Below are 26,079 nucleotides of genomic sequence, written 5' to 3' on the forward strand. Positions count from 1 at the left end.
CCTGGGTGTCCCAACCCCCGTTCTCTGGTGCCGTGGCAGACCTCAAAGGCGGTCCGGCGCGCCCCACAGGCACCTTTGCCGGTTCTGTCGTTTGACCCCAGGGTGGTCCAAGGGACTCCTGGCTAGCTCGCCAGTTTGTTGCACAAAATGCTAGTTTCGCCCCCTGGAGGCTAGTCCAATTTGCCCCAAAGAGGAGAGTCAACTTCAGGCTGGGTCCAACTCGATTTTATTGTTTGCAAACAGTTCGACAAAGGAGCTCACGCTCAAAGCAGAGTCGACCCTGGGCAACCTCCGCGCTACAGTTTTATCACTTAGCTTGCATTCCTCAGCCAGCGTGTTACTTTTGATTGGTTGCCAGCGGTTTGCTTAGCAACCTTATCTTAGGGTTACTGTCTGCTCATTCCAGGCATGCGCAGCTCTTACAGTACTATGTGCTGCTTAAGACACATACAATGGCTTTTAGGTTACATTTTTACTACAACAGGACTTACCTTTGCAGAAGCCATGTTGATTCTTTTTCAGCAGGGCTTGTCCTTCTATACTAATTTTATCTTTAATAATGCTTTCAACCAATTTACCCAGAACAGACCTTAAGCTAACCATGTTTCTGGTGGGGTTGCCACCTCTTTTTTTCTGACAGGCTCCTTATCTTGAACAGCCAGCCTCATGGCAAGTAGGTACAACATGGTCCTCTCTATGCTGAGAATAACTATACATATTGAATTTGGCTGATACAGATGAGTAATCAATTATTTTCTTTTTTGAGAAAAAAATACCAAAATTTGCAAATTTCTTCACAAGGAAGGAAATAATTTGAGATTTTCAAAAGCTGAATGTGGTGGAAAGAGAAACTTGCATATTTGCCCATCCCTACCCTAGGTGACAGCTCTAGCAGTAATGCTGAATTGGGATTCTGCAAAGTAGTTTCACTGCAAAGCAGTTATGATGTGGCATGGGAGAAAACCTGCACTGACATCATGCATCATGCAGATCACTGTCATCATGCTGATTGCAATACTCACGTTAGCACCACAACTGCATCTATTTGCAGTACACATGGAACAGGGACCTACAGGAGTGGAACAGAGATGCCCTGGTGCATGTGGGCTGTGGGGACTTAGGGGATGGATTGGATACACATCCAGGACACTTAACAGTACATTCATGCAGGTGCTCCAGAAAGGTTGGCCAAAGAACAGAAGAACTTAACATTTCCCCAGAGATGCTAACATTCAGCCCCACTGGTGTTAGTAGTCTTGGTCCCCTTTTCAACAAATGGTCCACATGCATCCAGATGGCATTGCCACATCAGTCTTCAGTGGGAGTCATAATGTTAGAATGTCCAGAATCCCAATGTTTACATAGTTATAGGTCAGTCTCTAACCTGTTCTGTGGGTTTTTTAAAAATAGTTAAGCAAAGTGTTTGGGATCTCAAAGCTGCCAATTTCTAATTTATCTCCAATATGGTACATAATATAAAGTCTGTACTGACAATTGTGATCAATGACCTCTTCAGGGTTATTGGTGGTGGCGGCCCTTCCATCTCAATCACATTTGTTTTGTCAGCAGCATCTGACAGGCTGGGAGTTCTGTGTTGTACTTGCTACATAGGGCAGTAGAGAAATTATCTAAATTGGCGTATGGTATTTGTGGTTTCAGTCCCTGCTTCCCCACTCCACACTGTCCCATGTTTTATCTTGTGGCAAGCAAGCACCACTAACAGCATAATTCTGTGCTTGTCTATGCAGAAGTAAGTCCCATTAAGTTTCAGTGGGACTTACTCCCAGGTAAGTGTTTATAGGACTGTAGCCTAATCCACCTGTGTAATGTAATCCACCCTTATGTGAACAATCTGGGCAAGGGCAGTTTTGAGGAGGAGAATTCCTTGTGTGAAAGTTTGAGCCCTTACAGAGTCATTTTTTTATCTGTCAGAATCAATACAGATTAATCTTGGCATTTGGATTGTAGCAGGAGTGTGGCCTTCCAGATATTGTTGGACCCCAATTCCCACCAGTCCCAGCATGACCAATGGTCAAGGGTGATGGGACTTGTAGCCTACCAATATCCACAGGTTCCCCATCCCTGGAAGTTGTTAAGCTTCCAATATGTGAGCTTATCTATGTTGATGTTGTTATTAAAATTTATGCATCGCTTCCCACTGCAAAAAGCAGTCTCAAAGCAACTTATTCACACAGGCACAGAAACACATAATTAATATAAAAGAAAAAAGCTGAAATCAATATAAAACATAATCAGTCCAATGCAAATAACAATAAACACCATAAAAATCTAAATAACAATACAGTATGAAAAGTAGTCATCTGCTATACACAAAAACTAACCATCACCACCCCTTGCAGCCTAGAATCAACACCAGAGAAGCAACCCAGAACAACTGGGCCATACCTGATTTCCAAATGCCTGGGGAAAGAAGTATGTCTTTGTCTGCTGCCAAAAATATGAACTTTGGCACCAGGCAATTTCCATTGGGGAGAATGTTCCATAAATATGGAGTTATCACAGAAAAGACTGGTTCCCAAACTGCCACCCCACCCCTGAGTTTCTCTCAGAAGGGGTGCACAGAGAAAGGCCTCTGAAACCAGCCTCAGGACCAGGTAGGTTCATATGGGAAGAGGCAGTCCTCGAGGTAGGGGGTCTGGAGCCATGCATATGATATCCCTGGTATATAACATTTCCTTGAATGAAGGAAAATGAACAAGTGAAGCCAATACAGCATGGCAGTTAACATGTTGGCTATGAAGCAGGAGACTTCCCAGTCTGAGCACAATACTCCATCCAGCTGTGAGGGCTGAAAAGCTTATACTTTTTTAAACAAACAAACAGTACAATTCTGGGTCTCTATGAATTGTGTGGTGAGGATTTCCACATGTAAATTAATGGCTTGAGAATATGAGTAAGAATTTCCCAGCTTGCCCCCTGCCCCCTCAATTGCTACTGAATTTTGCTTCAAATGAAATTTTGAGGCATATTTGGACGTTTCTTCTTGGGCAAAACATCCAGGTTATTTTGAAAAGAAGCAAGCAGAGCTTTGAAAGCGCTAGGAAAATGCCTTTTCCTGTGTGTGCATATCCTTTAACAGTTACTAAATATGTATGATCTCAACGTTATTGGCTGACAGCAATTGGAATGATAAACGTTATGAATACAATTAATGGACCCTGGAGTGCTGACACACTCAGTAGCTGCACAATTACCATGAGAGCTGGGAAATGACTTAATAATGGGAGAAAGCAATATTATTGTGCTGCTGCTGTGCACCTCTTGTGTATGGTGTTACCATGTAGGTGTCTTCCTTCCTCCTCCTACATGAGGCCTGTACAATGTTTGACCCACCAAACTGAAAGCATCCCGCTAGTCATGCACTGTAATGTAAATCCAGTGGTGGTGGCCCAAGACATTTGACTGTTTGAGGCAAAATGCTCCACTCCATACCACTACTAGGGCCAATGCTCCTGAAGAGTCTTCCTGTATCATTCAGACACCAGTTCCTGCCTTCATGTATCCGCACTGCCCCACTGTGCCACCAGAAGCAGAATGCTGCATCCTACCAGGTGGCAGGGACAGCCTTGTGTAAATCAAAGATTACCAGGGCAGCAGATGTGTTTGAGGGAAGCCTCACCAAAACTGTGACAGACTTCATCTTTTATGTGTCAGGATTAAGGATGGTGAGAGTTTCAGCTCGGTTCAGTTTCGATAAGGATTTGCCAAAATTTGCAAATGCCTTCATATCTGAGACAGAAGAACTTGAGATTTAAAATATTCAAATGGGGGAGGAACCAAAAGTGACAGATTGATCCATCCAGGCCAAGGATATTAAGTGCTCTGCTCTTCCAAGCCTAGGTTTTCAATCCCTGTGTATTCAGCCACATGGTGGATTAGGGTTTTCACCTCATTTTTCTGTCAGGCACCTCATTCTTAACAGCTACCTGGCGGACAGGTACATCATGATCCTCTCCATGCTGAAAAAAGCTGTGCTTATTGAATGTGGCTGGTGCAGATTGGTGGGAATTTCGTTTCTGATAAGAATTTAGCCAAATTCACAGAGTTCTTTATATTCAGGAGAGAGAGATTTTGAAAAGTTGAATGTGGGAGAAAGGGAAACAGACAGATCCACCTAATCCTAGTCAGGATACATTTCCACACACAATGGCACAGGCTTCAACCAATACAAAGAGATGTAAGCAAATGGTACTTGGGGCATCTTTTCAGGTGCCCTGCAGCCTAAACGTATGTTGCTTAGTAAGACATATACAAAACCACATCTGTTGTGATAATTGGGAAATAGGCATTGCATCAGGTAGCCAGAAGTGTCATGGGGTCATCCTCGATGTCTAAGAAAATGAGAAGGTTTTCACAGCGTTTCTAAAATTTAAAAAATGAGATAGCCTGGCTGGCCTCCCTAGGGATGCAACAGTAGCACTGCTGCAGAAAATGCTCTGGGTACCATTGTATCTTGAGGTGGTATCTGGAGCGATGCCTTCCCAGGGGTTCTGAGACCAGAGAGAGTCAGATGGGTGGAGTCACTCCTGCAAGCACACCCTGATGCCAGCTTCTTCATCTCACTTCCACTTTGACTGCCTTTCCTTTTAGCAGGACATCCATACCAAGGAAACTCTGCATTTGGCCCCCATCCTTCTGGACCTGCTGCACATATTTCCAGACATGATGGTTATGCCACAAAGATGCAGCTAGGTCTCCAGAGATACAGTACCTTGTAGTAGAATAAAAAAATATGGCTGGAAAGGAGCAAAAGGCTACTGTATCCCACTCTGCCTTTAGAAAGCTCCAAGCTGCTGACACGGGCTCCTGTGTGTCCCATCTAATTACCTAATGGGCCCACACTTGCTTAGCTTTCATAATGCAACAACATCAGGTGCTTCAGACCATTCACTGGGCCCATGTTCAGCCCCTGATTTGAAGGCAGGATGGTCCATGTATCGAAATCTCCAGCAAGCAACTCACACAAACCAGATTATATACCATAGCACAATGGAGTGTAATTTATAATTCATAGGTAGCGCTAGACAGATCTTCTAGACAGATCAAGCCATTTGCCTAGATCTGCAAGCACGAAAAGAGAAGCTCATACAACCAGCCAAGTATATGAACACACTGGTATTTATTGTGATAAATGTTGTTTATGTACATGCTGCCAGGAAATGAACTGAGACTATAGCTTGCTCAGTTGCATTTTAACAGTGGAGAATTTGAACAATCACCAGGCTAAACAGGATATGGAGATTAATAGGGTTCATTTTTCTTAAGAAAGATTGTATTTATTAAACCATTAAAGGAATTTAGGTGGAGATAACCTGTGTGAGGATTCAGATTAATGTTTTGGCAATGAATAATCAACTGTGGATGTTCCATACTTCCAAGAATGTAATACTATTGGCAGATGATGTAACAGTTACTGGGCATTAGAATTATCAGCCAAAGAGCCTTGTTCTACAAGTTACTCTCATATGATATAAGTAACATGATTGAGAGGCAGCAGGGCCACACAACTGGCCTAACCAGCAAGTTGTGCACTTCCTCCTGCCCTGCCTTTAATGTGCACATGTTAGGCATAAATGTCTGCATAGAAGAAGCCTAGGCACATACCGTTCTACATATGTAGGCTTTCCCTGGAGTTGACAACTTGCATAAATCAAGGTTCCACCATCTGAGGAAGCCTAAGGGGGTAGAAGTGTATATGCATAGGCTTCACTGTGCAGACATCCATCATGAAATATCCCACCTTTGTCTAGGGGTGCACGAAAGTCACTTACCTGGTCTCGCAGCTTTTCGCGGTGGGGGGGAGGCGCTTCGCTCCTCTCCCCCTGAAATTCAGGCCGGGGGGGGAGGCTTCCCACCTTGCCTGGCCGAAATTCAGGCCGGGGAGAAGCGCCCCATCTCCCTGGCCGCGAAATACAAAAGTAAAAAAAAAACCCACACACCCGTGATAGGCTACGTAACAATTAACGTAGCCTATCACGGCTGACTTTGGAAATCTAGCCGTGATAGGCTACGTTAATCGTTATGTAGCCTATCACGGGTGGTTTTTTTTTTTTTACTTTATTTTGTAATGGCGGTGGCGGCAGCCGGTTGGAAGATCGGCCGCCGCCCCCGCCCCTGACGAAATGCCCCCAAACTCCCGCTGGGACCCGCCCCCGAGAGGGACATTTGAGGGAGGTAAGTCCCTTCCCGGGGGGGGCGGGGGGTGGAGAATTTCACCAAGAATTTCAGGGGGCTGAATGCGTTGGCATTCGGCCTCCCCAAGATTCGTGGAGAAATTCTCTGCCATCCCTACCATAGGCCAAGTCGACAGCTGCTAGGGGCCAGGCTATTGGAGCCATTCATCACTGCTCTTATCTGATATGCTTATTTGATCAGAATATGGGGTTCCCAGTGAATGAAGGAATGTATGCTTTAGGCTTTGAATGTATTGTGTTGCTTTTCCTTGTTTTATTAGCCAATTTTAGCTAAATAAACTAGGGATGGCTATCACAGGAAAATCTGGCCCTTTGGGGGCTTGATGGATTTCCCCAGAGCCCCTGGCTCTGCTTGCATTATGCTCCTAGTGGAACTGGGAATGAAAAAACCACAGGCTTTTTCATGGAAACTGGGAAAGGTCTCCTTGTTTTTTCTAAAAACCTCTATTCATGCAAATTGCAGCTGCAATGTGCATAATTTGCACAAATTTCAGCCATAAATTGCTTAATTTTGTGCAAAATATTTATTCATTTATTTATTTATTTCTATACCACCCAATAGCAAAATGCGCCTTCAACTTGCACATATTAAGCAATTTATGGCTGCACTTTGTGCAAATTAAAGCAGTGCATTCATTTTATTTATTTATTTATTTACATTATTTATAAACCGCTCCATATCTAGAACAGATGTTGGGGCTGTGAATACAAAAACTAAAAACAGTAAAAGAATAAAAAGATTAAAACACCACATGAAAATTATACTTGTTTAAAAACACAATGCCAATAAAAACTATAACTGGTCAATTAAGGAATGCCTCCTAGAACAGTGCTGATTTCAGGTAGGGATGGCGGAGAATTCTGCCACGGATTTCAGTGAGGCCGAATACACTGGCATTCGGCCCCCTGACACCCATGGCAGAATGGCCCCCCCGCCCCCCGCAGAATCCCCCCCAGGACGAAACTTACCTGGGGTGGATGTTCCAGCGGCGGCAGCTCCGGCAGTGGTGGCGGCAGCTGGTCTCTCGGCAGGCTGCTATGGACGCAAATGGCGGTCGCTGTAGTGGCCGCCATTTGCATCCGGCCAGGCTGCCTTGATAGGCTATGTAAGTATTTATGTAGCCTATCACGGCAAAGAGCAGGGTCACAAACGGCAGCCGCTACGCCATTTCCGCTGCTGCTCTTTCCATGATAGGCTACGTAAGTATTTACGTAGCCTATCACGGCAAAGGCAGCCACACAAATGGTGGCCACTACGCCATTTGCATGGCTGCCTTTACCATGATAGGCTACATAAATACTTATGTAGCCTATCACGGAAAGAGGAGCGGCAGAAATGGCGTAGTGGCTGACGTTTGCGCCCCTGCTCTTTGCCGTGATAGGCTACATAAATACTTACATAGCCTATCAAGGCAGCCTGGCCAGATGCCAATGGTGGCCGCTACAGCGGCCGCCATGGACGTCCGCAGCAGCCCGACTGTGGCTGGAACTCTGGCTGCGGATGGCCCTGGCTGGTGGCTCCGCGGAGCTGCTGCAGAGCGGAGCCAGCCAGGGAGGATTCTGGGGGGAGGGACGGACCGCCTCCCCCCCCCCACAAATCACACCAGCGAAAAGGTAAGTGACTTTCGTACATCCCTAATTTCTGGAGGCACCGGGAACTAGGGATGAACCGATTCCCTACCTTCTGGTCTCTGGGTGAATCTGCCCAGGGGGGAGGCGATCCATCCCCCCCCCGGAATCCTCCAGAGTGGCTCCACGTCGGGAGGATTTCGCAGAGCCACACTCCAGCTCCGTAGCACTGGCAATACGGTAATGGTGGCAGCCATTATGTATTGCTGGGAGGAATACAGCTGCAAATGGCATAGGGGATGCTACTTGTGGCCGTAAAGCCCTGAGTTTAACCTAATTGCAGCCATAAACATCTCTACTTAGGTTAAACTCAGGGCTTTACGGCCGCAAGTGGTGTCCTCTATGCCATTTGCGTCTGTATTCCTCCCAGCAATACGGTAATAGCGGCCGCCATTACCGTATAGGGGTGTGCGGAATACACACCCCATTCCAGTCCAGCAGTCCACAGTGGGGGGGGAGGCGATCCGTCCCTCCCCCCTGGAATCCTCCCTGGCCAGCTCTGCTCCGCGGCAAGGCTGTGGAGCCACCAGCCGCGGCTGGCCACGGCCAGACTTCCGGCTACTGCCAGGCTGTGGCCGCAAATGGCGGTCGCTACGTCAGCTGCCATTTGCATCCCTGCCAGGCTGTGATAGGCTACATATGTATTTACATAGCTTATCACAGCTAAAGCGGGGACGCAAATGGTGTCCTGCGTAGGGGACACCATTTGCGGCCGTGGAGCAGTGCGGCAGGCAGCAGCAGCTGGATCCGGACCTGCCGTAGGCAGGTAGGATCCGGTCTGTGGGGACTTCGCGGGGTGGTGGTGGGGAGCAGTCCATTCCACCATGGACTCCAGGGGGCCAGATTCTTTAGAATCCGGCCTCACTGGAGTCCGTGGCGGAATTCTCCGCCATCCCTATTACCGTATCGTAAATGCTACGGAGCCTGAGTGCCGTTCCGGGGGGAGTCCTCCAGACGCGGAGGTAAGTGAGCTGTTCCACTGCGTATTCCAGAGGCTGGATTCCAAAGAATCCAGCCTCATTTGAGTCCGCGGCGGAATTCTCCGCCATCCCTACCGGGAACAACATAGTGTTGGTTGGCCATAATTTGCACAAATTATGCAAACTGCAGGTGCAGTTTGTGTTAAATGGCCATTTGCAGGGGTGGGGGGATGGAAAACTGTGAGCTAGCCCAACTCATACAGATCGAGTTGGGCCAGCTTGCAGGTTTGCAAGCTGGAGTCCGGGGGGTTGAGCTGCTGAAACCTCAGTGAACTTCACCCCCCCAGATGGATTCTGCTGACATCCCTAAAATAAACTTCTTTCATTCACCCATTGGTGTATTCATTGCCTCTGAATATCCAAAAGGGACCATTGCCTATTTGTAAAACAAATGGCAAAACACTGGCATGTCTTAAAAGTTATTTTTACATTTTATTCTGGAAACTGCTTTGAGAAATTGTTGCTGGAAAGGTGGCATAGAAATATTGTAGGTAATAAATACCTACCTACATACATAAATGGCATTTCTGGGAAGCAGCTGATGATGATGACATGGTAATTCTCTGCGAAAGACATCAACATGATGTGATGGCCAGAGACATGTTCCAGCTACAGGCCTTAGATGGAGGCTGTTTCTAATGGTGTCTGCATCATTTTTGTAATGTGTGCTGTCATTTTTGTGGAGCAAGTAAAAGAGGTGTGTAATACTTTGAACATGACTACTTCTATCTAGTAGGGATGTGCACCGCTTCGGCCCGAGGCCCAAACCCCGAGTCGAGGTGGGCTGCTACGGGTCACTTTGAGCCCCTACCAAAGCGAAGTGGAGGGGCCACAAAGTGACCCGGGGTGGGTCGGGGGCTCCCCAAAGCACTCAGTGTGCTTCAGAGCTTCAGCACCCCTGGCCCAGCCGCATCAGGTCCTTCCTGAGCCGCTGCCACCACCTCTGCCACTGCCTCCATTGCTGCCACTGCCACCATCACCATCCTCACCATCTCCGCCACTGACTCCACTTCTGTCGCCGCCGCCCTCGCCACCTCCACCACCGCCATCCTCGCTGCCGCTCCGCCATGGTGGAGAAGGCAGCGGCGGTGCTGACGGTTGCAGGGAAGGAGGTGGTGGTAGTGGAGGCAGTGGCAAGGTAAGGGGTTTAGGGTGGGGGCATCGGGGGGACCCAAAGTGGTGTTCGACATCTGAGTCCTGCTTCACCTATGGGGCTGAGTCGGGTTGGAGGCCCCCCAAATCTGCCCGAGCTGAATCAGGCCTGCCTCCAAAGCCATGAAGCAGCTTCCGAATTGGATCGGGGGGTCCCTGCACAGCCCTAGTATCTAGCAACAGCATTATACTTTGAGTCTTGAGTCATTGTATTTTCCATTAGATATTGATCCCACTTTTTTTTTCATTTCCAGTTCCACTAGGAGTAAATCAAGAAGGAGCAAGTCCCAGTTCCACACTTCCTTTCTCACACACATTCACAGATCTCTTCCCCTTCATTCATATATATATATATATATATATATATATATATATATAATCACTCCCTCACCTTGACACAATCAATCCACTCCTGACAGGAAATATTCTGACTGACACCTCCCATCAGCCACTAGAACTGGTCAGCAGAAGTCAAGGAACCAGAAGAAACCTCCTGACACATTAGAGCTATAATGTGAGCCTTGCCTAAGTGCCAAAGACAGCTAGGGATGTTGGAGAATTCTGCCATGGACTAGGGATGTACGAAAGTCACTTACCTTTTTGCAGCTTGGATTCGCGGTGGGCGGGAGGTGCTTCGCTTCTCCCCCCGAAGGTCAGGCGAGGGGGGGAGGCGCCCCGCCTCGCCCGGCTGAAATTCAGGCCGGGGATAAGCGCCCTGTCTCCCCGGCCGCGAAACAAAAAGTAAAAAAAAAAAGACCCCGTGATAGGCTACGTGACGATTTATGTAGCCTATCATGGCCAGATTTCCAAAGTCAGCCGTGATAGGCTACGTAAATCGTCATGTAGCCTATCACAGGTGACTTTGGGGGGGGGAAGCACGTACAAGGGCAACACAAATAGTGTGCCCTTATTTTCGCCGTAGTCTACGTAAATCTTTACGTAAACTAGACATGCCAAAATAAGGAACGCAAATGCGTACACGCTTTTTTTCCCCCCCAAAGTCACCTGTGATAGGCTACGTGACGATTTACGTAGCCTATCACGGCTGACTTTGGAAATCTAGCCGTGATAGGCTACGTAAATCGTTACGTAGCCTATCACGGGTGTTTGTGTTTTTTTTACTTTTTTTTTTTTTTTGCAATCCGCCGCCCCCACCCGCAACGAACCACCGCCGAACCGCCGCCGAGAGGGACATTCGCCGAAGGTAAGTCCCATCCCGGGGGGGGCGGGGGGCCGGCGGAGAATTTCCCAACCAACTTCGGAGGGCCGAATGCGTCGGCGCTCGGCCTCCCGAAGATTCGGGAAGAAATGCTCCGCCATCCCTACCATGGACTCCAGTGAGGAGTGAACGGGACAATCTCCACCACCATGCCATGGAATCCCCCCGGGACAGAGCCTACCTGGTGGTGGCGGCTCTGGCAGCAGCTCTGGTGGAGGCTCCGGTGGCGGTGGCTCCAGGTGGTATTCCGGCTGCTGCCGGGCTGTGGCTGCAAATGGTGGCCGCTATGCTGGCCACCATTTGTGTCCCTGCCAAGCTGTGATAGGCTACGTAAGTCTCACGTAGCCTATCACAGCTAACACAGGGACGCCATTTGTGTCCCTGCCTTTTGCCGTGATAGAAGGGATGTCAGAGAATTTCGCCATGAATCTTGGGGAGGTTGAATGCCAGCGCATTCAGCCCCCCCAAATTGGTGGCAAAACGGTCTGCCCCTCCCGCCCCCCCCACGGGACGGGACTTACCTTGTGCGAATGTCCCTGGCGGCGGCGGCAGCTCTGGTGGCGGTTCGGCGGCGGTGGCGGCCGGTCTTCCAATCAGCTGCCACCGCCGCCATTTCCAAGTTAAAAAAAAAAGTGATAGGCTACGTAAAGATTTACGTAGCCTATCATGGCTAGATTTTTAAAAAACACCGTGATAGGCTAGGTAAATGTTTACGTAGCCCATCACGGCTGAGTGGAAAAAACAACAACACTGCGCATATGCGAATGGCAGCGCCCATGGGTGCCGCCATTTGCGTTCCTAATTTCGGGACGTGTAGTCTACGTAAACATTTACGTAGACTACGGCAAAAATAAGGGGAACGCTATTTGCATTCCCCTTATTTTCAACGTAGTCTACGTAAATGTTTACGTAGACTACACGTCCCGAAATTAGGAATGCAAATGGCGGCGCCCATGGGCGCCGCCATTTGCGTACGCGCAGTTTGTTTGTTTGTTTTTCCACTCAGCCGTGATAGGCTACGTAAACATTTACCTAGCCTATCACAGCTGACTGCAGGGATGCAAACAGCGGTGGCTATGGCCGCCGCCATTTGCGTCCCGGCCGGCCAGGATTCGCAGCGGGAGGGACAGGGCACCTCCCCCCCTGGCCAGAATTTCGGGGGGAGGGACGGAGCGCATCCCCCCCACCGCGAATCAACTTTTGAGTTCAGGTAAGGGACTTTCGTACATCCCTACGTGATAGGCTACATAAATACATACGTAGCCTGTCACGGCTAACACAGGGACGCAAATGGTGTAGCGGCTGTCATTTGCATCCCTGCCTTTCTCCGTGATAGGCTACATAAATATTTACGTAGCCTATCATGGCTATGGCAGGGACACAAATGGTGGCCGCTACTGCAGCTGCCATTTGTGGCCGCGGCCCAGCAGCGGACAGAGGTCCAGCTGGAGGCAGCCCCAGCCGGTGGCTCCAAAGAGTCGCTGTGGAGCAAAGCCGGCTGGGGAGGATTTCGGAGGGGGGACGGAGCACCTCCCCCCAACCATGGATGGCCCCAGCAGAACAAGGTGTTTCGTATACCCCTAAAGACAGCAGGTGCTGCTGGATGTTATTTTTTTAATATATAGCTCCATTTTACTGAGATGCTCAACACACATTGACTGCTCAGCAAAAGCAGTGCAGAATATTAACCTTTGTTAGAAGTAGCAGCAGCAGCAGCAGCAACAGCTAAAAGCCTGTCAAGTTTAACTGATGGGACAGAGAGTGCTAGTCCTTTCCCGAGCCGCACTCCCTGTCCTCCCATCTATCACTGAGGCCATTTCCTTAGGAAGAGCAAGGGGTGTGGCCTGGCCTGCTTTTCCAAACCTACATCTGTTTACTCAAAATGAACAGGGGCCACAGGCTAGGTCCCAAGGAGCTAAGGAATGCTGCCCCTCTCCATCTCGCAAACTGTCCTGCCTCTGGAAAGTATTTCCTATTGTGTGTGTTTTAAGGATGGGGGGGGGCAAAGGACATATATTGTCCCTCCCCTCACAGCCCAGGTCCTCACTTCAGGAGGGAGAGAGGAGATTATGACTTCCATTAAATGGGCCCTTGTCAGTGGTGGCTGGGCAACTCAGCAGAGCTGTGCCAGGTTTAATGGGGCTCTGGACAAGTTAAGTGCCACCCCCCCCCCCAATGCTGCCTCTGATAAATCCCTCCCAAACTTTCCAGGTGATGGGAATGAACAGTGGTGGGCAGCAACATTGAGAGCAGTGTAGCTCCCTTTTCCCCAATGCTCCAATTTCCCATTTGGCTCAGCGCCAATAAGAATCAAGATAGCCCTGTCTGCATAGAGCGGGGGTGCAGAACCTTAGGCCTGGGGGCCAAATCCAGCCCTCCTGAGATCCCAATCTGGCCTTTGGGGGTTTCCCAGATTGCAACACCCCCTTCTGCTGGCCCCACCCTCTTTCCCACAACCACCTATTTTTGGGAGGTTTCCCAGCTTTTGTGCAGTCCCCCCCCCCAATTCTAAAAGGTTGAAATGCCTCTCCCAAGGCTTAGTTAATGGCAATAAGAGGTGTAAGCTAAGAGAGGCTGGGGTGGTTTTGGTATTTTGCCCACACCCCTTTTGCCTTTGGCCCCACCCACCACTGGAATGTAGCTCCGAAGAGCATCTCCAACAAGGAATTTGGCCTTCAAGCTGAAAGGGGTACAGCACCCTTGGCATTCCTGCATAGCCCTACCCTGGGTTCTCTTTCTTGGCCATACAATAGCAGGATGGAATGTAGGGGGAGTAGAATAAAATAGGGGCTGGCCTTTTTGTCCATATAGATTTTTTTCAGCACCACTGTTTTGGGGTCAAAGCACATGCAGTATGCTTTCCTTTCTGACCTCAACCATCTGTTTAAGAAACTCATCTACACCAAACCCTGACTTCAGTATCTTTATATACGTATCAATTTGTATTTGGCAGTTCTATTGGGTGGGTGTTTAATCTTAGCTATATAGTACAAAATGTTTCTCATTCAGAAAAATCTCCAATGCTAGCAGTATTACTGTTCATCATAAACCGGAGTGCATTTAGGGTTTTGATAAAAGCATCCAATAAACCTTTGTCTATGTAATAAAACAAGACCCAGTTGAGTCCATTCGTTGCCATCACCAATGGATGGACTCAATGACTATTAGTGATGTGCTTATTCTGAGAACTATTATAAGGAATTGAGATTCATTCTATCTTTTTGCTGTGCTTATCTTTATAACTTTTGCAGCCCACCAAAATAGTATAATAACAGGAGAAGGAAAAAGTTGAATATCGATATTATGTTTTCTGACATGTGACAGGCCTCTTATTGGCTATGACTGGGATCATCAATAAAATATATTCTGAAAGATTACAGCACAAGTCATGGTTTGCAAGGAGTTTTCTGTGGCAATGTTTGTGTTTCTGTTTGTAACCATAACATAACAGTTGTCAATTTGGGGAAAATATATTTATTATTGAATGAAATGGGTGTCAAAGCCCTTTATTATTGAATTAAATGATGTCAAAGCCCAACTTTAGACCTGTGAATCCTGTAATCTGCACCACTTCAGCCCCATGGATCTACCGGGGGACCTCCATCAAGTCACCATCACTCAGACTCAGCCTCACTTGCCCATCTGTAAAATGGAAAGAAAAAGCACCTTCCTCATTGGGCTGTAGTGTATGACACAGAGGATGAGCTAGATGCAGACTCGAATGCACACTGGAGACTGTGGCTGCAATCCAGTGAAAGTTTGACATCCCCATCAAAAAAAATACACTACTCTAGCCTGCAGAAGAGAACACTTGTTTAGCCTTCTGTGAAAAATGCTGCTCCCCATCTGCTTGGTGGCTTCATCACTTCTGCTTTGTTCAAATGCCGCGGCTGTAATCCAGTGAAAGTGATGAATCCTTATCACTCTGTTTAAGAGGTGAAGTATTGTCTCCATATGAAAGAATACTCGTTTGGGCTCCCGTGAATATAATAAAACAAAATAGCTTGAGCCATGATGCTTCCATACACATGTTAAGCTTCCTGCAGGTATGTTTGTAGGGACTACACAGACATCAAATGCAGTGGAGGCTGATTACTCTGATGTCACTGGGGCTGTAATCCACTCTGGGTTTCAATCAGAACCAGTCAGAACTCTAAAGGAGCTATCCAAGGTGCTTAACCCCTTTAGAGGCTAGGGTTTAGCATCTACAATATGCTAAACCTTTAGAGTTCTGACTGGTTCTGATTGAAACGCAGAGCAAATTTACAGCCCCACTGACATCGGAGCCACCAGCCTCCACTGGTCAAATGAATGTGCATCAGGTGAGAGGCAGGGTTTGCCACTGCAATCCCTCTAACCCCCATGCACATTTAACATACATGCAATCATTTTGTGAACAGTGCGAATGGTCTTCAAGGGCTAGGGATGGTGCAGGCAGCCGATTGGGTCCAGGAGTCTGGTGGACTCCCCCCTGGGTCATGCCTTCCAAGGCCCCTGAATTCTCCAGGGACCCATTCGAGAGCGCCATTTAAAGAAAAAATGGTGACCGCGAAATATGCACACATCTAGACTTCTGCAAAATAGCGCACTGAATGGCCCATATACACAAGATTACAGGCATAAATGGCCCATTTACACCTGTAATCTTGCATACATGGGATATTGACAGTGCCATTTTGTGGAAGTCTAGATGTGCGCATATTTCGCGGTCACCATTTTTTTCTCAAAATGCCACTTGCGGCGCTCTCAGACAGGTCCTTGGTAGGGATGTATGGACTGTGTAAAATCCACTCTGTCTGTGTTTCATGAATTATCAGGCACCTTTTGTTCCATCATCCATTCACAGATGGATGCGAATATTTTTTTTCATCATGAGGAAAAATACGCAAATAATTATGTAAGAGGTTTCATAACAACTTACAGAATTTATCTTAGTATGTAACATTTAGCATATTATCTCCCATGCCATGCAACTTTTCCTCAGCAGAAACGTACATATTTTCCTATGAATAAAAATGTGTAAATTTCAGGAAAGTAAAAACAAACAAACAAACAAAAACATAAGTCCATGGACTTCCCGCGGCCTGAGGGGATCACACCGCAGCGGATTCTGCAGGTCGGATTCTTAGAAATCCAAGCTCATTTTAGTTTATCTCGAGTTCCTCCATCATCCCTAGTCCTTGGTGAGTGCGGGTGGCTTGGCAAGCACATGGAGTCGAGGATGGGTCCAGGGGTGCATGAGCGGGGGCAGGGGCTTAGCAGCGCCTGGAGAACCTGGACAGGGGTGCCCATCCATCCCTATCAAGGGCATGTCTGAAATTTTATACCCAGGATACGACTAATCTGCTTGCCACAGCAAGTGTGCACTCTTTCAGAGTGAAGCATTATCATTCCAATTTTAGTTCAGGGGTGGGGGAAGTCTGCTTGGCTATGAGAAGTTTGGGAAATAAGCTATTCCAGAAAGTTCTGTACTGCTTAAAGCCACATATTTTTTCTCCAACAATCAGCACAAATACCACACTAGAGCACATTAACGCAAAAGGTCAAATGACACAGAACACAACTGAAAAGGAATTCTGAACCATGCACAAATTCTTTACTCAGGTCAAAACTGATTATAGTAACCACTGCAAGAAAGCCCATTATCTTGTATTATCAGCATACAATCTCAAACCTTTAGAAATGATATATTGGGGAATATTTTTTTTTCCATTTTTAATACTGTCACGGTCATGCTGCTCTGCCATGCAAAGAGAAAAACCGGCCAGCTTTCTAGGGTTTTGTAGACCTAAGCATGTTTTAAACATTACAAAATGGTTTCAAGTTACACTGAATTTCCCCAATCTTATCCAGAATGAAAAGTTTAAATCACAGAATGGTTTAGTCAATCTTCATCAATTTATTCCTTGAAGAAATGAACAATCTTCAGTTTTTTTAGTATGTGTTTTTTATTAATACACTTCATTTTAAACATGTCCCAAGGCCTGATCAGTTTTAATAATATGCTAACGAAAACACACACGCACGTAATTAAATTGCAACCACAGAAGTTTGTTTGATCTTGACTGCCTTAATAAAGCTTTTATAATATGCAGGTTAGTAAATCAGACAGTGGGCATGCCTAGGAAAGGCGTAAAGTTAGAAGTAAACAATTCCATATTTTCTCATTTAGTACCAGTTTAGCTACCTAAGCTATGTGATCAGAAGTCTTGCAAGATGTATCTATGGCAGAACTGTACCAATTCAGAATGCAGGTGGAGACACTGGAGAGAAAAAGATCGCAAATATGCTACCATAAAATTCCTGCCCGCAGTGATCTAGCATGTTAAAGAGAATTTAACCTAGAATTAGGGATTAGTGGATTTTCCCATTTTATTCTCTTATTGTTCTATACACACTCTCTGTCCTGTATTCCGCTCTTCTTGAATTCCTGATTAGCTAGGAAACTTTTTAAAATTAATTATAAAACTGAAGCACATGTAGTTTGCCATAGCTTTCAGTTGCTTCAGTTCATTTACACATATGTGTATGGATTTAAAAAAAAAAAAAACACTATGAAAAAGCAGCCTCAATGTGATTGTATGGATGATTGCAGGCTTGGTGTCAGGGGTTGGCATGAGTGGGAAGGCGCTAAGGGCCCAGAGGCTCAGAAGGGCCCATCCCTGCCTCCGAACCCAAGCCTGCTGCAGCCACCATCCTCCTCCTTGCCTACCCAGAGGGCCCCACTGGCCGAAGGAAGTGCCATGGCTGAGCCCGGACACCCTGCAGTGGCACATTAAAAGAAAAGAGGTTACATTTTCAGTATCAGTGATCTGAACCAAGCAGACACTGGTTTTAACCCATCAGGTTAAAAAAAACCAAAGGAGGGACTTGCTGGAGAGCAGCTGCGGTGGTAATGGGCAGGCAGGGAGGTGGAAGGTGGCTTGGGCAGCGGAGGGGGGTTGGATTTCAATGGTGGAGGGGTGCTTTGGTGGGGGGGTTCCATCAACAATGCTATGCAGAGGGCCCACTGGAGTCTGGTGCTGTCCCTGAATGATTGCATTGAGATACTTTTTGTGTGTGTGGTCTTATGCCACTGTACACACGCTCCTTATTCATTCATTCATTTTATTAAAAATGTATATCCTGCCATTCTTGACTGAAGAAACCCATGATGGCTATATATTAAAGTCAAATAACTATGTCATAAATTCAACAAAATTTAGACTAGCATAAATGTAAAACCAACATAAAACATTGACAAGGATCCAGCAATCAGCAGAGTGGAGCCAAAAACTAAAAGCATGCATATAATCACATTTAATAAATTCCTGTTTTGCAGTGATCTACCAATGCACACTGCACATTAGGAATGTAGAAGGGGGGACAGGACAGAATGGGCCTCAAAGAATTGAACCTTCTGCAACCTGCATGCATGGTATATTTGGAAATAAGATACAGTACAACAGAGAACTCCTGATGCATCAGTTACACTTTGCAGTTGGGACCAGCGGGGTGGGGAGACAACACAATTCAGAATCTGGAAAGAAATTTTAATGAAGCAAGTTTTGGAAGCATCTCTACTTAGAACTAAAGTAGAACCAAAATCCCAACCACCCCTTTTGTGGGACATTTCTCCCCAATGAAAGCAGGAGGGGAATTTCTACTGTTATTGAGGTGGGGCACAGAATTCCCCTAAGTTTGGGGCGGGGAGTTGGCTTACATTTTTACAAGGTGGCTGAGGGATGTTTGGGAGGGGAGTTGCTCTTTCATGTAGCCTCCCTCCCATAGGATTTCATGCCCAGGAAACACATACAGTTTTATAAACATTAAAGAAAGAACCAAGAGGGATCCTTGGCCACCTCTAAAAATAAGGTAAGCCCACCTCACAAATTTAAATCTAGGGGAAAATTCTCCCACTCCCCCACCTTTAAGGCATTTCACTTTTGCACACCTCCAAAATGCAGAGAGAGAGAGAGAGAGAGAGAGAGAGAGACTAGGCCATTGGTTCAAGACTCCATAGATCCCTTCTACCTGATATGCCAGTTCTGCATGAGCAAGGCATGTACAGGAGGAGTAGAGATGTTACTAAAGCTGGTATGCCTGCCCCTGGAAATATAAATGTTGGATGAATACTTGCCTCAGAAACACCACAAACAATATGGCTTCTGAATTCTTCTCCAGACTCAGATTTTAATCCAAGGCTGAAAAGAATTATGTTCCTTCCCCTCAGTCATGGTACACAGTGAACCAGGTGCAAACAACCCCAAGGAAATTCAGTCTTCCTAAAGACTACTCCAATGTCAGTTCCCCTCTTGGAAAACTACGCTTCCTGGGACTGCTTGCACATGCTATACTATATAACAACACCCCAGATGCTAGAGGGGGGAGGAGATAATGAACCCCCCTCTTCTGCCATCCCTCCCTCCCACTTGCTGCTGCCACTATCAAAACAGCAGCAGCTAGGTAAGGGGAGGGGGAGATCATGGGTGGGTGGGAGTTTTGGAGCTGTCTGGGGAGTGGGCTAGCAATTGATCCCGGTTTGCTTGTAAATAATCCAAGCAATTGTATTGCTTTTGAGGACATTTCTTAGCTTATTCCAAGCCATGATGAAGGTGACTGCTCATACCAGGGGTGGGCAACTTTTGAAGGCTCCCAGGCAGGGACCAATGTCAACCCTCTAGAGCCCCCCAGGGGCCACCCCACCCCACTGCCACATACCTCTGAATTTCGGCAGCAGTATTTAAAGCAGTCAGTGGTTTACTACCAAATTTTGACAGCAAATTTCGATAGTGGAATAAAAAAGCCAAACTTAGCTTTAATCCAAAACTTGGATTAAACTTGGGCTTTTTAGGCCACCATTGTGGTTTGCCACTGAAATTCAGGGGAAACCGCCAACTGTTGGTTGCTGCCACAGCAGCAAATTCAGCAGCAGTGAGGGAGGCAGGGGACACACTCGAGGCCAGAGGGACTTCAAGTTGCCCACCACCACTGGTTTATATTAATGCTATTTTGTGCTTGATTTATTGAGACGGAACCAGGGCAAAGAGAACACGTGCACTCCTTGGTTATAGCCATCCACACATGCAGGCGTTTATCACATCCCACAAGGAGTGCATTTGGAAGTTCTGGCTGCCTATATTCTTCATTGCATGACATAACTAAGGATGGGCGAGAGGTTTGTTGGCTAATTGCAATGCTTTTATGTGAGATTGCCCAATCCCCACCTCCTGGAACCAAATGTAGACCTGAACACAATTTGCAGTCAGAAATCCATACATATCTGACCTTGTAATGTGTTCCGCAAAACAAAACAAAAATGTGTTCGACAACATGCACAGATTTGGAAAATGCACAAAGAAAATTCTAAAAGACATGCTAGCATGCTTTAGTCAATGGGTGGATGCATACGAAACTGCAAGCATTTGGAAAATGCCTACAAAGATGTGCACACAAATAGAGACAAATTTTTGAGTGGGAAAAGATTAATAAAGAAGCTCTCATGGAAATGGTACGGAACGAGCTTGACGGTCGAAAAATGAGAACCTCAACAAGATTGAGCTTAACGATTCACCCACCACTAGACAAACTCAAAAACTAGCTAGTATTTTTTAAAAAGAAAAAAAGATTCTATTTAAACAAGTACACCCCTGTCTGTCTTCTTATATAAGCAGATTGAGGTCAAGTAGTAAGGGCAAGCCCTGCAGGAAAATTCAGATGTTTCTTTTTGTAGCATTGATGACTCACAAGGTGACATTTTCCCCCTTGAGTCAGTACCCAATGAACTCTCCCGTAGTATCTGGGCAAGAAAATGAACAGCCAAAAGAACACTTTAAGGTGAAACAATATGTGGTTATAAAAGATTCTTGGCAAGAATCAGGTTTGTTTTTCAATCCTCAGGCCCTGGCTAATTCCTTTCCACTTGCAGCACATTAAAAAAAAAAAAAAAGTTCCCTGTAGCTTTAGTTAGGGAAGAAATACTCAACTTCACAGCCTTTTGAAAACAGAAACAGCAACCTCACATAGCATTTTGTCATGCCACAACTGCCTTCTTTTGGAGACATGGCGTGGCTAGAAAGAATACAATGGTAAGTGATTGGTCCCTGTTTATAAAGTGCCTTTGTTTCCCTAAAGCAGGAATCCTTATTTTTTGTGGACTAGTAGGCACATCTGGAAATCTGTTGTTGGCATCACCACAAAATGGTTACCATGGGAGCCTGCCTAAGTCACAAAGGACAAGTCTCCAGGAAAGTGAGAACAAAGCAGAATTGGGTTTAAGTCCCAAATACCAAACCACATATTTGACCCCATGTAGCACAACAAAATGCCCATTTCACAGACAGAAAAGTGAGAAAACAAACTGATGAGGCTCAGAGACAAGTCACTTTCCCAAGAAACTGAGTACAAGTCAGAGGTTGGGTATGAGCCTCAAATGCCAAACCACTTCTTTACTTCCACAAAGAACAATAAAATGTAGAGTTCTTTAACTCAGATATAAAATTGCTGATCTTCTGACAAAAATATGTAACATGTCCCAAAGTTCAGTCTCTGTACCAGAGGACTGGAGAATGCCCAATGTAACACCAGTTTTTAAAAAGGGATCCGGGGGGATCTGGGGAATTACAGGCCCATTAGCTTAATGTCTGTTCTGGGTAAATTGGTTGAAAGCATTATTAAAGATAAAATTAGTAAGCATATAGAAGGACAAACCCTGCTGAAAAAGAATCAACATGGCTTCTGCAAAGGTAAGTCATGCCTCACTCCTCCTTTCCTTAAAAGAACAAAAAGAAAACATAGTTTAGCTGGCTGGGCATTCCTCTGGGCCCACCTGGGACTCTAATGCATTCTAAGAAAAAGAAAGGTAGAGGGTGGGGTGGCTGAAGGCCAGGATAATTTCTTTAAATTGGCTGGGGCTGGGGGATTTGAGGTACCTAGGCAGGTATCTGGGAGTGCTATGGCACCACCTTGCCACATATATTGCTTCAAATACGAAGAACACAACTAGCATTGGTCTTCTCCACCTTCCCACCAACAACTCATGCTTTACAACTGCTTTTACATTCCTAATGTTAGAGTAAATGAACTAACTTCCTTAGGGCACAATGTATGTATGTTTAGACAGAAAAGATCCTATATTCTCCAAGCAAAAGGTTATCTTTACCACCCCTGCCCTTTTCCAGCTTTCCAGTGGCAACTCTCCCACCCGTGCCAGCAATGCAGTTCAGAAGAAGGCAGGAAGGCAGGCAGACATATTCCCTGGTGTACTAAACAAATGTTGTGTGAAATAGGAAAAAAAGAAGGAAATTTGTATTTTCTAATGGAAAATAAGTATCTCCATATTCAATACAAGAAACAATGTTTATGTAAGTATTAAGAAGATATATTTATAAGACAAGGTAACGTGCTGCTCAACCGTTTAATTATATCACTGTAGGCTGGAAACAGCAAATATGGACCTGAGGCCTTCAGAAGATATACAACTGCTCATTTCAGAATTACCTGGTTAAAAAAAATTCAGCTGCTCCATGAAGCAGCAAAATCTGCTCAACACCATCTGGTAGCTGCAAAGTATGTATGAGTGTGTCATGGGGAGGGGGAGATTCACTTTCTGCACAGGTACAATGACTGATATTTCTCTAGCAGAATACAATGCAAGACATGGCATATACATTCCATTTAAAGCACTGACACACAGTAACGTAACTACATAAGGCTTTCAAAGTTTCAGATTTAATATTTTTGAAGGTTTTGATCCCATTAGTATATTCACAGAAAGTGGTAGAAGGGGCATCCTGCCATATGTACAATGAGGTCTACTACATATCAAGGTGTTTTTTGTAAAGCATTACATCGTGAAAGAAGTAGACCTTTTCCAGCGGGTTCATACTTCATTTATATATACTTCTCTTCCTTAATTTTAACTACCCCCAAAATGCAGTAAATACAAATACAATAAAGACAGATTGGAGTTCCAAATACATTCTGTAAAGTCTAAGACCAAGAAAACAGGATTTAGGTGAGAGAGAAAACAGACAGCTTCTAAGAGTGCAGCTTAGATGTTCTAATCAAATGCTCACATATCCTTCTGTGTACTTGTTATAATGCACTAGGCATTGGAATGCAATATTTATAACAAATATTTAATCTGGATTCAGTGATTAAATAGGCAAATTTAATTTTGATGGCCTTACTTTTTCCCAGGTAATCAATGTAGAAGTGATTACATGACAAAACTGGAGTGCTTTCATTTTGTGAAAAGGCAATTCAAACAGAAAAACTTCACCTTTCAATTGAGCAATACTGATGAATGCACACACAGTTTCCCAGGGATTAATGGCCAGCTGAGACAGTTGATGGCTTGAGGCTTTTGCCTGGGGCCATTAACCCCAGGTGGTCATTAATTCTGCTAATATTGTCATGTGCCCTGATGGTTATTGCATTTCTGCTATGATGGAGTAGCAAAAGCTCAATCAGAGAACATTAAAATACACATTACAAAAATATATTTTTTCTAAGCTCCTGGTTTAGTAACCATGACACAGAACAAAAGAAGCCAAACCCCTGATTAAACCAATTAAGTGGTTTTCATCTGTTTTATTAAAAAAGGCCCACCAGCAGCACCTCTTTCTGTTCGTGATCTACCTATTAGAATATGTCTCTTGGGAGTGAAAGTCTCTTACAGCCCAGTACTAATGGCTGATTCACACATGCACGTTCCTCACCGGATGACTGCAACATCCTATGGCAACCCACATTTGTGAATGGCCTGTCCCAGATCTCTAACAACCCAGACAAAACACCATAGCACCTTGAATACAGTGCTTTTCAATGGCATCAATTCTTCTCATATTTGGCTGCCAGTCATCAAGTTTGCTGTAACGATATGTGAAGAAATCACATGCGCACGTGAATGTGTCCTAAGAACAGTTACATCAGCAAGTAAGTGCTTAGATCGGGCAAAAGAACTGTCATATCAGCATAATACCACAATCGTTTGGGTTATGACAGGGCTGCAGGTGGATGCTGAGATGCCGTGAGATGCTACGCTAGTCAAGGAAGGTCAGGTTTGTTTGTTTGTTGATTTATTTAATTTTATTTCTATACCACCCAATAGCCAGAGCTCTCTGGGCAGTTCACACAAATTAAAACCACAAAGTGCAGCATAAAACAATATAAAATATGGAAGCTTAAAACCACATATAACAGTACAACCAGAATAAAACCTAGCAGCAATGCAGAGATTTATTAAAATACAGATTTAAAACACCAAAGCTAAAAGACTAGCAAGCTAACATACTAGGAGAATATAAAGGTTTTCACCTGGCACCGGGAGTACAACATAGGTACCAGGAAAACCTCTCTAGGGATCTCATTCCACAGCTGGGGTGCCACAGCAGACAAGGCTCTCTTCCTGGTAGCCACCTGCCTTTGGCAGGGGCTCAAGGAGAAGGACTGCTGAGAATGATCTTAGAGTCCAGGCAGGTTATATGGGAGGAGACAATCCTTCAGATAACCTGGCCCCAAGCCATTAATACCAGCACTTTGAATCGGGCCCGGAAATAGACTGGCAGCCAGTGCAGCTGGGAAAGTACTGGTGTAACGTGATCTCGTTGACCAGCCCCTGTTAACGATCTTGCTACCCTATTTTGGACTAGCTGAAGTTTCCGGACCATTTTCAAAGGCAACCCCACATATAATGCATTGCAGTAATCCAGACTAGAAATTATCAGAGCATGGATAACTGTAGCTAGGTTATCTCTGTTCAGATAAGGACGTAGATGGTATACCAGCCTAAGCTGATAAAAAGTGTTCTGTGCCACTGAGTTCACCTGTGCCTCAAGTGACAGTTCTGGGTCCATGAGCAACTTCAAACTACAAACGTGATCCTTTAGGGGGAGTGCAACACCCTCCAGAACAGGTTGAATATCACCTAGCCAGGCAGACGAACCACCCACTAACAGTACCTATGTCTTGTCTGGATCTAGTCTCAGTTTATTGGCTCTCATCCAGTCCATTACTGTGCCCAGGCACTGATTCAGAGCAGCCACTGCCTCACCTGGGCTTGATGAAAAAGAGAGTTTTCCACAAAGGTTTTGTCCTGTCCTGCTGCTAGCTTAGATCCCTTTTCAAAGTATATGTCCAGGTCTGAACCTGGAACTCTGTGCATGCAAAGAGCATGTTCTAGCAGCTACTAGTGAGCTCTGGTGCATGTGCATTGCTGTGAGAGGGATGCCCCACCCAGTCAGACTTGGCAGTCTTGGGCACTGCTTATCACAGTGTCCTGTTCCTTGTGGAGTCTTCATGGAAGACCAGGAAGCCAAAAGCAACAGTTCAAGCAGGGAAATGGAACCTCAGGCAGCTCCAAGTGGAAATGGGAAGAATTCAGGCTGGGTATATGCATCCAAGGGCAGTGGACTAGGATGTTTCTCCCATATGGTCTGGAGCCAACTGATAAGGCTATGGAAAGATCTGTGTGGTTAAGGCTGCAATCTTATACCCACTCCCCTGAGAGTAAGCCCCATCGAAATAAATGGGACTTACTTTTGAACAGGCATGTATAGGATTGTCTTATTAGTGCACTGTTTAGAATTGCTAGTTTTCTAAGTGAAATGGAATTGTTAAAGTGAAACAAACTCATAAATAAATGCATGAAGGACAAGGCTATCAATGGCTAATAGTCATGATGGCTATATATTACCATCAATATCAGAGGCAGTATTCCTCTGTATGCCAGTTGCTGGGGAACACTATCAGGAGGGTGTTTTGCACTCATGTCCAGCTTGTGGGCTCCCATGGCTATCTGGCTGGCTACTGTGAGAACAGAATGCTGGACTAGATAGGCCTTCTGTGTTCTGTCTGATCCAGCAGGGCTCTTCTTATGAAAGTTTCAATAGACTGCAGTGCA

Source organism: Heloderma suspectum, chromosome 3 (assembly GCF_057233095.1).
Source record: "Heloderma suspectum isolate Gila_16-S chromosome 3, 16-S_ref, whole genome shotgun sequence".
Lineage (NCBI taxonomy): Eukaryota > Metazoa > Chordata > Lepidosauria > Squamata > Helodermatidae > Heloderma > Heloderma suspectum.